We start from the raw sequence: 17,210 nt of genomic DNA, 5'->3' as shown, positions 1-17,210 counted from the left end.
TTACACCTAAATTCTATTTGGAATTTAGCTAGGCTTACAGAGGTCGTTGAGTCACCTTTTCCGCTACATGGCTCCCCTGTTGTCCCAACATCACTGACTAAATAGTTCATGTTTCTTTCACTTAGACAAGACGCCACATTTAGCATATGCTAAGGTTCCTTGGGTTTAGGTCCACTTGAGGATGTTCTACTACATTCGATCGGTCTTCTGTCCAAACATGTGTCGGTACCATACTGCTTCGATCCCTGAGGCTTCACTGCATATTTAACCTCCGGAACCGCTAGGTCCAGCGCATTCTCCTTTCTCCGAGTTTTCTTGCCCACTTCCAAAACAAACCTAATTTTAGCTGGAATAGCATTACACTCGTAAATGAAGGTGGGGAGGACTGACATTTTTATGCTGTTGAGTCTCAGGCGGATTCTAAAATTTTTCTTCATCCAGGTCCTATAAATTTCTATTGCGTTCATTACTCAGGATTTGGAGTTGTTTGGTTGAGCTTGTAAAGGGGCTCTTTTCTCCCATCCAGTTTCTCTCTGGTTGCGATTCTCACGATTGGCCTAGGGCCAAAGGGCTCAACTCAAATGATCTGCCCGCCATCTGTTTCCCTTTCAACAGCCTTCAGGAGGACTTGGTCGGTTTCCCTGGTGTCTCTGCAACCTTCACCCACGAAACTGTGTTTCCTTATTCGTCAAAGAGCACCACTTTTAGGTATTTTCTTTCCCTCTTGAGCGATGGAATTATCCCGAAGAAGGTCAGAGATTTATCAGAGGACCCCCGTTCAGCTTAACAAGGCATCCAGAGATGGTCAAGACATTGAACTAGCCGATTGCTCCTGTCTGTTCTCAGGGACTTGGCTGGCACTGTCGTCTGCACCAAGCAGGAGTCATCTGTATCATCCCTCTGCTGGGGGACCGGGACCCAGCTCCTTTCACCCTCCGCTTTGCCTTTGCTCTACTTTTCCTACCATTAGGCTCACCGTTTGCCACCAAGTGCTTCTCTTTTTACGTTAGGATCCCCCAAATTTCTTTTTCTACTTGGGATCATTATTTAAATACCATCTTCCAAAATGGGCTTCTCAGAATGCTGGTGCAGGTGTTAGATTCAGCACAAAAAGGGCCCGAAGGCTGTGTTGGGAGGCACTCCATGCTACACGGCACTCGTGAGGTCCCAGGGCACGTTAACGCTTTAAAGGCCGAGAAATTCTGCACATTTCACAGACTGACTTGACCACAGTTAATTAACACACCGCATGACTCACATTTGGTGGAACGCACTTCATTGGACGCAGCCTTGAGACCAGAAGCTCCCGTGTCTGCCGGAGTCACTCTGCTCAGGACACCTGTGATCTCAGTTATCTACCTGACAACATCAAGTTCACCTATGGGCTGCGAACTGGGATAGAACACTTAAAATTCAAGTTTGCCTACTGATCCTCAGGACGACTACATAATTTACAGAGCCCACCTTTCTTTTCAGTGGAATATAAATATGGGGCCCCGGCCCGGGCAGGGCACTCAGTCTCCCCCTTCCTAGTGACCACTTCCTAGCAGCCTGCTCCCAAAGACTCACCCACAGAACTAGCAACTCTCCTTTCCTCTTGACAGAAGAACAAGCAAGGGACTCTGTCCGGAGAAACACGGAACAGACCTCCCAGATGACCTGAAAGCCCTCACGGGGGCTGCACAGGTGATGTTTTCACCCGGCTCCACTCTGAGTGGGGTCCTTGACTCCGAAAGGGCCGGTGGAGGTGGGGGGGGGGGGGCAATCACCTTGCTCACCTAAGCGGCAGCAAAAAACATTTTGGTTTCTGGGCTGTGATGTGGTGCTTCTGGGGGAACGGACTTGCATCTCAGGCTTTGTACCTGGTTAAGAAGGACAGAAATGTGCCTGGGAGGGATTAGTGCCGTCTGCATACAGCCAGGACAGCTCCCCTCTACTGCATTTCCTTGCGTGATTTGTCTTTTTTTTATTAGAAGAAAGCATTCCTTTGCTAAACACTCCCAAACAAAACCTAACTAGCCAATCAAAGAAACCACCCAACTGACCAAATCAACGGACCCACTAACCAATCTACCGAACGAGCAACCAACTAACCAACCTGTCAAACAAAGATTAAAACCACTGCAACCCCGGGGGCACCTGGGTGGCTCAGTCAGTTAAGCATCTGACTTTGGCTCAGGTCATGATCTCCCGGTTTGGAAGTTTGAGCCCCCTGTCGGGCTCTGTGCTGACAGCTCGGAGCCTGGAGCCTGCTTCGGAGTCTATGTCTCCCTCTGTCTCTGCCCCTCCCCTGCTTGTGCTCTGTGTCTCTCTCAAAAATAAATAAACATTTAAAAAAAAAACCTAAAAAAATAAATTAGGCACTCAGCACCCAGTGTACCCACGCACTTAGCCTTGGACTTTTTAGGAAGCCACTGCTGGTGACTGCACCCCGCCCCACTTGGTTTCACACCTCCATTTCCAGCCCTGTGCACTGCCACCATCTTGGACTTGACTGTGGAGTTTGCTCCTTCGAGGCGTCCCATCCTGCCATGCCTGTCACCTCTCCTATGCCCTGCCCTGGGTCCTAGGACAGCCTTACCAGCCCTACCTACACCACTGACTTGAACACACATGGCGGCCATGGAGTCTCCCAGTTCTCAGAGCGCTGAGAACTGAGCCACAAGAACACTCTGCTGTCCTTGCTGCTTCTGGGAGCAATTTCCTATTCATGCCTTAACTCCTCATGTGGCTGTTTCTGTCGTATGTGTGGTTTTTGCTAATGCGAGGTCTTTTGGCAGTTCAGTGCATACAGGGATGTGACTCGGGTTATAAATTACTGTGTTAACGGTGGCCTGGAATGCTGAGGTCCTTGAACACTATTTGCATAAACATAACTCATGTATTTAGAAGGGGAAACATCAGTATGGAAAAAGGGATCAAGGAGATAGCCCGAAAGTAAACACATCACATCTCTGTTCTTACACTTTGGCAGTTCCCGAGTAGTTTTCCACCCTCTGAGTCATTTATTATCGCTTTTATTAGCCTTCTCCATCCAGGCTGACATTATTTTCTGTTTTACTGATAAAGACGATGCTTCTCGGAGGAAGGAGTGGCTGGGGCAGCTGCCGGAGCCTGGGGTGGAGAGCGGGCAGACATCCGGCCCAGAGATCCCACTGCGTCCACCTGGCTGCTAGGGCTAGCCTGGCCCACATCCACCAGCTTCTGTGAGGAAATCCAGGCCACCTAAAGATGCCATGGGAGGATGCTCAGGTAGACAGCCCCAACTGATGTCGCCGGGGACTAACAGCTGCTAGGCACTGAGGGGAGACAGCCCAGATAATCATAGCCCCCAGCGGTCAGGTTGCTCCCCGCCAGAAAACCTTCCCAGCGGAGGCTCCTCACGTTGTGCAGCAGAGAAAAGCCATCCCTGATGCTTTGTTGGAATCCCTGGCCCACAGAGTCCCAGAGTTTAACAAGAAGGGTGTTTATACCATTAAGTTTTAGGGTATGTCTCAGATTTCATGGCAGGTTAAAACGTGTGCAACCCTTTTAAGATCCTAAATGCACAAATCTTCTAAATTCTTCTGTTCTGGGACAGAGCGAGGGTGTAGTTTTCAGCGAATGTGAAATTCCAGCCAAGATAACTGCCAACGTGAATCTTCACGAGGATGGCCTTGTGGCTTGGCTTTAATCACATCGCATAAAGGAGCACCCCTCGCCCCTGAGCTGGAGCCTGCTAATTTCAGACCAGACCAATTCTAAAAAACGTCTGATAATCAAGCACTTCTTCTTCTAATACCGTTTTATAATTAAAGAGCTCTTTCAGAACGGGATCAGTGTATCATTCCGGATGGCAGGGGGGACCACTGCGGTCAGGATAAAGGGTCACTTCCAGGGCTGCCCCACGGAGAGTGCCTGCTAAGAGCTGTCTCAGTAAGTCTTCTCTGGCAGGAAGTGTGAGGGTGACAACCGTGACATTGCCCATGTGATCATATCCTTCCTTCCTTTCCCCTGCTTCCCCTGCCTTCTCTCAGCATCCATCATGTGTATACTCTGCACCAGGCACTGAGCTAGGTGCTGGGGATACGCAGGTGAGCAAGGCAGACGTGATCCCTATTCTTGAGTGTAGAAGCTGCCGTTTTCTTGGGGTGCCTGGGTGGTTCAGTAAGTTAAGCATCTGACTTTGGCTCAGCTCATGATCTCGCGTTTTTCGTGGGTTCGAGCCCCGTGTCAGGCTCTGTGCTGACAGCTGGGAGCGTGGAGCCCGCTTGGAATTCTGTGTCTCCCTCTCTCTCCGCCCCTCTCCCATTTGCACTGTGTCTGTCTGTCTCTCTCTTTCAAAAATAAATTAAAAAAAGAAGCTACCATTTTCTGTCCAGTATACTTCTTAAAAAATTTTTTAAATGCTTTTCTTTTTGAGAGAGAGAGAGAGAGAGAGAGCACGAGCAGGGGAGGGGCAGAGAGAGGGACACGCAGAATTTGAAGCAGGTTCCAGGCTCTAAGCTGTCAGCACAGAGCCCGACACGGGGCTCGAACTCACGAGCCCTGAGATGATGACCTGAGCTGGAGTCAGATGCTTAACCAACTGAGCCACCCAGGTGCCCCTTAACATTTTTAAAAATATTCAGAATACAAATAAAACTACATGGAAGTTTATGGGTTGTAAGGATGTCCAAGTGCACATGGTTGAGGATATGGATTTTCAGATGGACTCTGACTCTGCGGGCAGGCGTAGAAGGATGGGGACTGTATCAATTAGCGCAATGCTGGCTATGGCATCAAACCCCCTAGTTCAGAGGCTTGGCACAACAGAAGTTCCGTTCTGATTCATGTTGTTGGGAGACAGGTGGCATTTCCCCATTTGGTGACTTTCCTTCTGTTGGTAGCTCTGTCATCCCTTCGAGCCCGGGAATCCTGCGTGTGTTGCCAGTAGAGCAGGGAAATGCCTACGTGCTTTTGATCTGCCTCGGTTGATACATTATCATTTCAGAGAGAAGTCATTTGGCCCAACTTAGATGTCAAGGGAGGCTGGGAGATGCAGCCGCTGGCCAGACAGCCCCTCCAGCAACAACCTGATACTACGGCAGGAGAAGCAACGATCTTTGTTATGCAGTTCCCCATACCTGCTCTTGGGTGATGTTGGAGGATTTCTGTCCACCATGATGCCAGTGCACTATGGAATGACACTGGCTTGCTTAGGACTCCTGAGAGCTGGGGGCTTGGCCAGGAAACCTAGATGGCTCCATCCCATCTCTGTAGGAAGATCTATGAAAGCCTCACATGTCCCCAGAAAGGATTTTTTTTTTTAAGAGAGAGAGAGCATGAGTAGTGGAGGGGCACAGACAGAAAGAGATAAAGACGCAGGGCTTGATCTCATGAACCGTGAGACCATGACCTGTGCCGAAATCAAGAGTCGGACACTAAACCAACTGAGCCACCTGAGCGCCCGCAGAAAGGATTCCGTAAGACGCATATGTGGACATGTCTACCAGTCTGCCTTGTCAATTCCCTCTGCTACCTATATGGGGGAAAACATCTTTAACCAAGACACAAGGACACTCTCTGAGGAGCGCTTCAACACACCAACTTTCATAAAACCCAATGCTTAAAAAATAACCAATAAGCATTTAAAATACCCATATCCCCTCAACACTAATTCATTATAAAATATTAAGAAGCCTGTCACCATTCTGTTGGTGGAGAACTTAAAGCTCTTCTCTGAAAAACACTCTCTTCCGTTTACCCCCGGAGAAACATACAGCAGAATAATGCCATATAACCGTTCTAACGATATGTTCCTGCAACAAGAGAGTTTTAGTTTCCATTGCTTTTCATTTATTTTATGTTATAAATTAATAACATATTTACGATGGAGAGTAACTCATTTAATTCATTAAATGTAAGTACCATAAAGTAAGGCACTTAGATAAGAAAAGTGTGAAACGATCCTGATGCACTCCTAAATGTTACATTAAGTATATAAATCATTTTGTTTTCTCTCTGCTTGAAGTAGAAAGCAGCTGAGGAGGTAAATGTAATTACTATAATTCTATTTTAAAAGGTCCAGGAAGCACGAGAATAGAATTTGCGCAAACATCAAAAAAGGCAGCTTATTCTGGCCCCATTTGTCATCTTCCGTGACAAACTCAACTAGATCGTATGGGGTGTGGCCATCAAACGAACATGCACTTTCAACGACTGAGAGCTTTACAGGACTAGGCTCCCCAGCTCTAAGGCACAGGGAACCCACTACTTGCTGGGGTCTGACTTTTTCCACCTTGATGAACCGGGCTAGAAAATCATCTGAAGTTTCCCTGTTGGAGAGCCCCCACCCTCTTAGTCCCAGATCTTCAGGGCTTTGGGTGCTTGGTGGGGTGGAGGGCTGGCCCGAGGGGGCCTGGACACGTGGACTGGTCTATTCCAGCCCATGCCCAAAGTGGGTAAAATGTGTTTTGGTGAAGGGGAGGGGGCTGACTCTGTGAAGCACTCAGCATGGATGCTGGCTATATGAGAGGATTTGGTTTGATTCTGCTTTGAAAATCAGGCGTGACAATCTCCAGCCACGGCTTTGCCCACAGGCTCCCAATTCCTCAGCTGAGGAAAGCCCATGTGGAATGGAATATAAAGAAATAACACAGGAGGGGCGCCTGAGTGGCTCAGTCGGTTATGCGTCTGACTTTGGTTCAGGTCACGATCTCCCAGTTCACGGGTTCAAGCCCTGGGCTGGCTCTGCACTGACAGCTCAGAGCCTGGAGCCTGTTTGCGATTCTGTGAGTCTCTTTCTCTCTGCCCCTGCCCTGCTTGTGTGCTCTCTCTCTCCCTCTCTCTCTCTCTCAAAAAATAAACATTAAAAAAGAAAAACAAATAACATAGGAGAAAATGCAAGTGTCAAAAGTCCCTTTGCTCTGTGGCTACATTAGAAAGGAAACAGCTAAAAGAAATACGGTGGGCGCAGTAAGGCTGTTAAGGGGGAGAATGAACAACGGCCCCCACTGCTCCAACAGTAGGGGGTGCGGGAACCACCGTCAATTCAACACCAACAAATGGCCAAGTTCGGGCCAGGCTGATTTGCACACAGTGCTCCCAACCTTGTGGATACGGGCTTTCTTGGCCTCATTCTTAAAATATGAGAACACGGAAGCAAAAGGAGCACTCATGAACAACTCACCCAAAGTCACACGGTTTTGTGAATGGTGGATCTGAGAACATGAACCAGCCTGACTCCAGGGCAGCGGGTCCCTTCCCTCTGCCGTGTGGCCTTGTTCCTCGCTGTATCCCTGGGGCCTGGTGTGGGATGATCCCAGTAGGTGCACACTAGGACGGGGCAGGAAGGGTGGAGAGGGCTTTGGAAGCCATTCTGATGTCTGCCCCTCTGGACGTGGGTGGCTGTTCCAGTTTAGCTAAGAGCTGTGTACAATACAGCTAAGAGAACAACGACATGCATCGGCTTTAGTATTCTACGTGGTACCAGCATGTTCCCCCTTTGCCTTTTCTTACCTTCCCCAAACCCGAAAAGAACGCCACAGGAGCTCCCTGCCCTTTTCCTGTCACACTCGTCTCACGGCTCACCTCTGCCAAGAAATGCCCCCATCCCGATAGTCCAAAGTAATGCCAGGGCATTATGCTGTTCTCTCTGCTGTGGGCTCCACACCAGCTACGTTGCTTATCTGAATCTTCGTGAGGAGAAAGGGTCAGTTACCTGTGGTTGAAATATGCTCCGTCATCGTCACCACCACCATGATCACGATCACCATCATCGTCACCATCATAACCGTCACGGTCATCGTCATCTTATAATCTGCAGGGAGCGGGAGCCACGCTCTGTGTGCATCTAGGGATTCACATTCGAAGTCAACTGGTGATGGACACAAAACCCCTGGACCCAGTAGAGTTTGGGGCTTTATACACACTATCACATTTAAGCCTGTGCGGTTGGAACACAAGATCTAGACAAGAGCTTTGAGAGCCCAGGGGCCCCTGGGTGGCTCAGTCAGTTAAGTGTCTGACTTCGGCTCAGGTCATGATCTCACGGTTCGGGAATGCAAGCCCCGCATCGGGCTCTGTGCTGACAGCTCGGAGCCTGGAGCCTGCTTGGGACTCTGTGTCTCCCTCTCTCTCTGCCCCTCCGTCTCTCTCTCTCTCTCTCTCAAAAATAATTAAACATTAAAAAAAACAACAGCTTTGGGGCGCCTGGGTGGCGCAGTCGGTTAAGCGTCCGACTTCAGCCAGGTCACGATCTCGCGGTCCGTGAGTTCGAGCCCCGCGTCAGGCTCTGGGCTGATGGCTCAGAGCCTAGAGCCTGTTTCTGATTCTGTGTCTCCCTCTCTCTCTGCCCCTCCCCCGTTCATGCTCTGTCTCTCTCTGTCCCAAAAATAAATAAAAAACGTTGAAAAAAAAATTAAAAAAAAAACAGCTTTGAGATCCTAGAGGAAGGGCAATCCTAGCTGCGACCCCCAGAGGTGCGTATTAGGGGCTCTATTTTACAGAGAAGGAGTGAAGCTTGGAGCTTTTCGGTGACTAACATACGGCCAAATCGTGAAATAAAGGTGAAGCTGGGCTTCAAATCTGGGCTGTGTAATGACAAGCTTTGCACTCCCACCATGTTATCACTGTGCCCCAAATGTAGGCTGCCGGCTTTCTCACCCACTGTTGCTCCATTGCCTCCGTGCTCCTCCCTCTGAGGAAAGAGTGTTGACCTATTTCCCTCCCGGTGGCATTTCTGAAACAAGACTGGAACTGAAGAGGACAAAGGCCTCATGCTCCTTCTCTGAGCATCTGTGGCCTCTTTGATAATATGGATTGAGTTGGAGCAGAGAATCCTCAAAGTCCCTTCCTGACCTTTTGAGATCTCCATTCAGATGATCTTCTCCCTAAATGTGGTGCAATTTTAACTTTTCAGTATGCCCGTGAGCTGGCTTACGAAACTTGACTCTATGACTCAGGATTACACAGAAAAGAAATGGCTCAACGTTCGCTGGGTGGGATGGGGTGGGGTCTGTGTCTCCTGGGCATCTTCCTGCAGCTGATACACACCCGGACACGCCTCCCGGAACCTTCCTGCGTCCATGCACAGGAGCCCTTCTCCATCGTCTGACTTGTACATGTGTTAACTCCTCCTCAAGACCCACTGGCTGAAGGGGTCAGGGACGGATGGAAAGCCATCATTTCTTGTTCTGCACCTTCTCTACAGTGACCCTGATCTTGCGAATGTTCACAAGGGTCCTGGCACTTTGTGCTAAAAATTTCACTACATCTCTTGCTGGTAAGTCTAGCTGAGGGCACCTTGACCCCCCATCACACGGATATGGCAATGATTTATTTAAATGGCTGCTATTCTTCAAACGCAGGATCATGTGCAATGGACCTGACCTTTTGCAAAACTGCCACAAAACTGCATGGGAAGGCATAACATTGCCGCAGCTGAATTAGACGTGCTCTGAAATTACAAGGTTAAATTGGATAACCTCCTTACACTGCTGAACTGCCAAGACAAATCACTGATATCCCTTCAGGGATTAACAAAGACCTCAGATAACCGATGGAGGCTGAACTGAAGTACGTGAGGACAGAGGAGATCAGGAGCTAACACAATATTTCCTCCTTGCCTCGGTGAAGGCTGAAAAATCACTTGTGGAATATTCTGGACTCCTCTGAAGCAGAGTCTGGTCATCCGTGAATTTCGCTGGAGCCAGCAGCTGTTTAGCTGAGATGTGGTGGTGAGGTGGGGATGATACGTGAAGAGAAATAAATGAGCCAAACTATGAAGGCCACGATGACAGGACACGGGGGTGGACCCTGTAGAGCAGGGGGGACCTGGTGTAAAAGCATGAGGGTGCTGTTGCTGTCTGGGTCATGAGGACAATGCTCTGTGCTTCGTTTCTCCACTAATGCCTCCTTGACTATTACAAATGGTATCTTAAAACAGGCAGAGACAATCTAACCTATGCCAGCCACCTCCTCTCATTTCTTCCTTTGCTGACACTGGGATCCATTATGACGTCCCATTTAGACTTGGAGCATGGCTTGTGTGCTCAGATGGCTACGTGCACATGCATGTGAATGCACACACGCGTGCGGCGTGGATGTGTGGTGTGTATGGGGGGCTAGGGGGAAGGTACTCCGCCTCGGCAGCAAGCCTGACCAAGATCCCCTGGCATAAAGATGGCTATATATCATTACCATTATTTACCACCAAAAAGAAGACACAGGCCAAACTAAAAACTAACGTTCCCAAATATTTTGCCCACTTTTTCTAAACCAGTTACAAAAGCAAACAACAAAACATCATACGTCAACTGCAAGGGCTCTGGATGTATCGTTGCTTTGGGGGTTGATGATTCACAAAAATGAGACAGGAAACAAGACCGCTACAAGTCAGGAGGAAGGGTGAGGGCAGAAGCATGCGCTGAAAACAGGACATTGTGCCGCTCCCTCCGCCCGTCGGGCCCCGTGAGCTGGTGGCTTGGCCGGGGTTCTCGGGTCCGTCCCACAGGAGGCCAAACAGGCCAGGCCTCCCTGCCACCTGACTCCTGTATTCAGGGGTACAAAGGTAGCTTCCCCCACTGGGTTATGAGCAGCTCAGGGGCAGAAATGTGCTTGCAACTTCCATTCCCCAGTGCCCCGCTGTGCAGGGTCAGAGTAGGCATTTGGCGAGGGCCTACTTCACAAATGGATGCTTGTAGGGATCAAGAACGAGCAAGCCATAGGTAACCAGGGCTAACCCTGGCATTCGGATCTGGGTGGGGTGGGGAGGTGTGGGGGTAACCACAGGTCCCTTCAAGAGACAGAGGGATCCCCATCCCAACATCAATATCCCCCCACTCAGCACCCCAACCCTCCAGCCTTGCTTCACGTGACACATTATATTTCATTTACGTGTTTGTTTCCCCGCTAAAATGTAAGTTCTACCCAGGCGGGGATTTTCACTTGTTTGGGTCACTGCTATGGATCCAGCAGTGACCAAACCCTGGCAGATTTTGTAGAATGAATTCTGGCAGATTGTGTAAAATGAATGAAAGGGTATGTCCATCCTGCCAGAGTTGAAGATCCTTGCTGCCTTGATTCCACAGTGCCCTCACCCTATAAAGAGCTGTGGATGGGAGAACAGGCCAGAGCACGTCTGGGGCTCAGAGTAAGAAAGGGCAAGGAAAGAAACCCATCAGCCTGCATCAGACACAAGGCCCGATGGCACTGGGAAGGCAGGGGTGTGCTGGGGCATCGCTAATTAGGGCTGCCTTGGTGCAGCCTTAGCATTCACACGGGGCCCAACAAACATGTACTGATGTTTCCTGGAAAGAAAATCTCCCCCCTATTTTCAGAATGCCTGAGTCTGGTGAGAAAATAACCACTGGAATGCTGTTCAGCAAAACAAAAGTTTGCTTCAGGGTAAAGAAGTGACAATTCAAAGCAAGATATCTGGCTTCGTAACACTTGAAGATTTACCACTCAAAATCTTGCCGTTTCTCAGGAACTGGGGGTCCCTCTCCCCCCACCCCCTAAAAAAGCCTCACAAAGAAACGAAAAATGAAAACACCCGAGAGGCATGGTGCCGTGGATGTGAATTGGGGAATTCTGTAACCAGTTGTATAATTAGCACTCGGAAGCCTTACTTTTGAAAGCAGCTCTGATTATCTGTCTTCTACTCAAAACGTCCTCAAGGATCCCACTGCTTAGAGAATAAAGCCCTTGATCCAGCAGCACCCAAAGCCCTTCCCCTCTGGGCCTCAGTTTGACCTACAGCTCTAACATGTACCGGGCCCTGTCCATGCACGCAGCCAGCCAGCTGACTGCCCGTCCTCCTGACTGCCTCCTCCTTACATCTCTTACAGCTCGTGTGATTTTCACGTGGGTCTCTCTCCCACGCCAGTGTGAGCTCCTAAGGTGAGGAACAACACCTGCGTGACCCACATGTTCCCACGTGCTCCAGATACACTGACGTCAACAAGTGTTCGGCAGTGGTGTTTCTAGATCCAGTCTGATGGCAGTGGTGGTACTTCTAGATCCAGCCTGATGGCGGTGGTGGTGTTTCCAGATCCAGCCTGATGGCGGTGGTGGTACTTCTAGATCCAGCCTGATGGCGATGGTGGTGTTTCCAGATCCAGTCTGATGGTGGTGGTGGTATTTCTAGATCCAGCCTGATGGCGGCGGTGGTGTTTCCAGATCCAGCCTGATGGCGGTGGTGGTACTTCTAGATCCAGCCTGATGGCGATGGTAGTGTTTCCAGATCCAGTCTGATGGTGGTGGTGGTATTTCTAGATCCAGCCTGATGGCGGTGGTGGTGTTTCCAGATCCAGCCTGATGGCGGTGGTGGTGTTTCCAGATCCAGTCTGATGGCGGCAGTGGTATTTCTAGATCCAGCCTGATGGCGGCAGTGGTACTTCTAGATCCAGCCTGATGGCGGTGGTGGTGTTTCCAGATCCAGTCTGATGGTGGTGGTGGTATTTCTAGATCCAGCCTGATGGCGGTGGTGGTGTTTCCAGATCCAGCCTGATGGCGGTGGTGGTACTTCTAGATCCAGCCTGATGGCGATGGTAGTGTTTCCAGATCCAGTCTGATGGTGGTGGTGGTATTTCTAGATCCAGCCTGATGGCGGTGGTGGTGTTTCCAGATCCAGCCTGATGGCGGTGGTGGTGTTTCCAGATCCAGTCTGATGGCGGCAGTGGTATTTCTAGATCCAGCCTGATGGCGGCAGTGGTACTTCTAGATCCAGCCTGATGGCGGTGGTGGTGTTTCCAGATCCAGTCTGATGGTGGTGGTGGTATTTCTAGATCCAGCCTGATGGCGGTGGTGGTGTTTCCAGATCCAGCCGGATGGCGGTGGTGGTACTTCTAGATCCAGCCTGATGGCGATGGTGGTGTTTCCAGATCCAGTCTGATGGTGGTGGTGGTATTTCTAGATCCAGCCTGATGGTGGCGGTGGTGTTTCTAGATCCAGCCTGATGGCGGCGGTGGTACTTCTAGATCCAGCCTGATGGCGGCGGTGGTACTTCTAGATCCAGCCTGATGGCGGCAGTGGTGGTGTTTCCAGATCCAGCCTGATGGCGATGGTAGTGTTTCCAGATCCAGTCTGATGGTGGTGGTGGTATTTCTAGATCCAGCCTGATGGCGGCGGTGGTACTTCTAGATCCAGTCTGATGGTGGTGGTAGTATTTCTAGATCCAGTCTGATGGCTTCTCTGTTCTACCTAGAATCCTTCCATGGCTCCCCCTTAGTATCCACACGAGAATTCAACCTCTGTGGGAGGTGTGGGAGGTGTGGGAGGATCGCCAGGGGCTGCTCCCGCCTAGCTTACCTCCCACAGCCAAGTCAGAGCCCCTCGCATGCCATGCTCTCTGTGTTCCCTCTGTGTTTCCCTGTGCTACTCTGCCAGCCCAGGGTGCTTTGGCTTTAAAGAGCTTGTCCCTCGGTCATCTCCGCTAAGAAACCTTCCCATCCTGCTGAGGACCCACGCCCTTCTTGGCCTCTCTCCTGGGCTCCCCTGCACACCCCCACACCTTGCTTGCCTATCTGACTCCCACACCAGGTGCTCTCTGAGGACAGGGACCATTTATCATCATGTCCCTAGTGCCCCGCCCGGAGAAGACGTGCAATGCCATTTTCAGAATGAACAAGCCTCTGGCTCGCAATTGCCCCAATTTGCTCCTTTGACCTTGAATGTTACAGCTGCATGAGACCACACACACACACACACACACACACACACACACACACGGTTCCTGCATTAAGACCGTTACCTCCATACCCACTGGGCCCTGATAAGATTTAAGATGAAAGGTATCCAAACTGCCCTTTCCCCTTTCTTGGCTCAGAATGTTTCTCGCTGTTTCTAAAAGAGAATCCGTTGGCTAGCTTCCAGAAGCCGGAAGCTACAAAAGGCAGAGGGAAACATCTGTCACCACTGTATCGTTCACTTTTTTTGGCAGCTGCATGATAGCAGAAGGTTCTAGCATTTGCTTATGAAAAGAAGTCACTACTGGAAGAAATTCCTGGCAGACTTTCTGACAAGAGTGCAGGAGCCCCAGATCTGCTCTGGCTGATTTCCGCTCCCTGTGGTGAGCCCTGGGATCTGAGAAGCTGTCCTCCTGATCTAGAAAGTCATCCCTCTCTGGGGCATGGACCTGATGCGGCCTCTTCCTCGGGTGCCCAGCTGTGTAGGAGACTCACAGGACCGCCCCCTTCCCGTTGTGACTGCGGTTTCTGCGGCGCCCACACACATCTCCATGGCCGGAGCCCAGCCTGGGTCCCAGGCACCACTACTGTCTTGGCACATCCCCATGGCCTGCCGTCAGCAAGAAGCAGGGAACCAGAGACTGGAAACCCAGTTCAGCTGGGCTGGGGGGTTTTCGCATCTGTGCCCTTACTTCCTAACAACAGTGCCCAATCATGAGAAGCCCGGGTCAGCTCTAGGATGCCCCGTGCCGCCAGCAGCACCCAGAGTTGACTTCTCCAGGCATAACACCTGCATGACGCCGCAGGGTTAGCACTTCCCCCAAGACCCGCCCCCGTCATTAAAATCGGTCATCACAAGGCGGCTGATGCACCAAGCATGGGCTCCATCCTAGCACATAACCCACAGAGGACAGCAGGGTACAGCGACAGTTGCTCACAGTTTAACAGCATTTCACAGTTTACAGGGCGCTTGCATGGATGGTGCCTCATTTGATCGCACAACAATGTCGTGTGCAAGACGGTGCACGTGTCATCACCTCCCATTTACAAGTGAGCATGTGAGGCTCCCACAGCTTAAATGATTGCCCATGGAGCCTCTCCTCTCTCGAAAGTGGCACAGGACCTGAGCTCAAACAGCCCCGGGGCCGGAAGTGAGTCACTCATCGGTTCCACGTGGGATGGTGAAGCCTGGTTCCTACATCTGGTCAGATTAGCGGCATTTAAAACCCTCTAGCTAAGACTCACAACTCCTGGGCCTTTTCAGTCAAGGCACAGCCCTTGGCCAGCAGCACCAGCATCTCCTGGAAGCTTGTTAGGAAAGCAGAAACTCAGATCCACCCAGAACTACCCAGTTAGCATGTGCCGTCCAGCAAGATCCCAGGTGGACATGTTGGGTTGCAGGGGCTGTGCACTAGGCAACGTATGCCCTCCTTTCCACTTTGGCTGACTTTTCTGGCTTCACAATGGGAACACAGCTCGGGTGGGGAGGGCTTGGGGAAAAGAAACTTCCATCAGACTGCTTGATAGCCACAAGAAGAGCTGGCTTAACTGTTCCCCTCTCTGCGGAAAAGGTGTCCACCTTTGTCCTCTTTTCCCCAGCTTCCTGCCGAAGCACTTTTAGCCAGAGACACATCTCTTCCGCTGACTCTAGATCCTTCCCTCTCTGGCGCTAATTCTGATAAAAGCACAAAGAGGGGAGATGTGAGTTCAGTCTTCCCTGAGTTCTGGGAATCCCAAAGTCTGTTTAGAGAACCCCCAATTTGAGTTGTGACAGAGTCATGATCTCCTAAGCGAAGCCTGTGAGGCTAAAATTTTTTCTCTCCCTTTTATTGACAAAGAATCTTTCCTTGCCCCTTCAGTGGTGTGCGTGGCTTGACCAAGCTACCCACTCAACTGGTTAGCAAATGGGCCGTTCTGCTTAGAGCTGATTTTTAAAAAGATGGTTAGAAAGATTTTTTTAAAGAGGCGGACCTAAGCTTTACTGTAGAGACTGGGCAAGGTTTTAGGTGGCTTCGCTGACCATGTATGTTGTGATTACGGACCCTGCTCCTTACTGCTGTCCGGATCGCTCTGCCTCCACAACCTTTTCGTGATTCTGCAGGAAGTCCTGATTCTCCAGACACGTTCCGCAGAAAGACAATTCTGCAGTCGGTGTTGACTGATGTCTGTGTTTAGCTAATCCACTTAGGTGGCAAACAATCTTCATGCTTCCCACCTGGCCTTTTTACCCTGCCCTGAGCTTGGTTTTTTTCTGTGCTTGTTCTCAGCAGTCGGTTACATGGCTCAAGGCCTGCTCGGAGTAGCCAGCCGTGCCCGTCTTGTCCCGAGGCGAGTGGCGGTCACGTGAGGACATGTGTGTAAAGCAGCAGCCACCACTGTCCTCAGGGGAGGCCCTGTTAAGCGCACGCAGGTGAAGGGAGCAGGGAGAAACACATCTTCTCCGCCAGTGATTCTCTCCCAAGAAAGGGGGCATAAGCTCACCTCTAGCTCTTTGCTAAGGGAAAGGGGCTTCCTATTCTAGTCAGTTTCACGGAAGGCAAACGCTCCATCACAAACTCTGCGTAGAGCCACGTGACTGTTAAATACATCATTTACCGAGTGTCTGTTCTTGTCTGCGACCAAAAGCAGACCGTTATTTTTCTCTTGCCTTGGGGCCAATCTTGGGCCCTCAGGAAGTTTCTAGACCTATCTGTTTCAGTCTGAGTCTGGCTGCTCTTCAGGAGAGGCGCATGAAGTCCCTCTTTAGCAATGTCTGGCTGGCCCGTGAGCCGCTGGTTTAATTCAATGCTGAGAATGCCCCAGGTCTGGGCCCCAGTTCCAGGCTTCAGGCTCCTTGCTCCTAGGGGCCTTGTCTACTGAATTTGCTCGGATTCCTTGCCACTCAGGGGACGTGTGAAGCTAGCCTTATGACTCCGTCTATGCTCCATTGGAGCCCCTTCCTCTGGAAATCAGTGGTCCAACTTCCAATTTGGTCTTCCAGTCCAAATTCTGTCTCTCGGAACTGTAAAAGGTAGGGCGCCTCACGCGTCCGCCTGTAACTGACAGCGACATAATGACAGATTCCCGCAGGAAGGTTCTGATCTGAGTCTAGACCTCCGTTCCCCAAACTCGTTGCTCCTCGGGCCCGTGATGTTTTTCGTTACCTTGTGATGTCTAATGGCAGCTTGAAAACAGGGGCGGAGCTCGGAGCAGATGGTACGAGGGGCGCGGTGGTTTCGTGGGGCATGTGTTTGGCGGGGTGGGGGTGAGGTGGGAAAGAAGGCAGTGGGGAGGAGACCCTTCAACTTTCAAATTTTCCCCCCACCACGAGGGCTGACAAAAAGATAAGTTCCCAGGGCCCACCTGGTCACCTTGGCCAGTGTTCTTGCCTCTTTTTGTTTTTTTCCCTGAGTAGATCAGATTTGGGCCAGCAGGAAGGCCTCCGATCAGGGCAACCATGAGATCCCACGACTGGCATAGGATGAGGACTCAGGGTCAACACCGACAACGTGACTTCTAAGGAAGGCTGGGGGCACCCCGCTGTATACAGAGGTACAGAGTTTGTCAGGGTTTCTGGCTTCT

General features: G+C 50.6%; 1 protein-coding gene across 3 annotated transcripts in view; it reads right to left on the bottom strand.

Annotated features, from left to right (window-relative positions):
• SLC35F3 (solute carrier family 35 member F3) overlaps window positions 1-17,210 on the bottom strand; it is a 405,051-nt gene that overhangs the window by 84,551 nt on the left and 303,290 nt on the right. The gene's annotated exons all lie outside the window — the stretch shown is intronic.

The sequence above is a fragment of the Neofelis nebulosa genome, chromosome 13 (assembly GCF_028018385.1).
Source record: "Neofelis nebulosa isolate mNeoNeb1 chromosome 13, mNeoNeb1.pri, whole genome shotgun sequence".
Lineage (NCBI taxonomy): Eukaryota > Metazoa > Chordata > Mammalia > Carnivora > Felidae > Neofelis > Neofelis nebulosa.
Note: the sequence above shows the minus strand (reverse complement) of the source record. Positions and strands in the feature narration are given on the sequence as shown.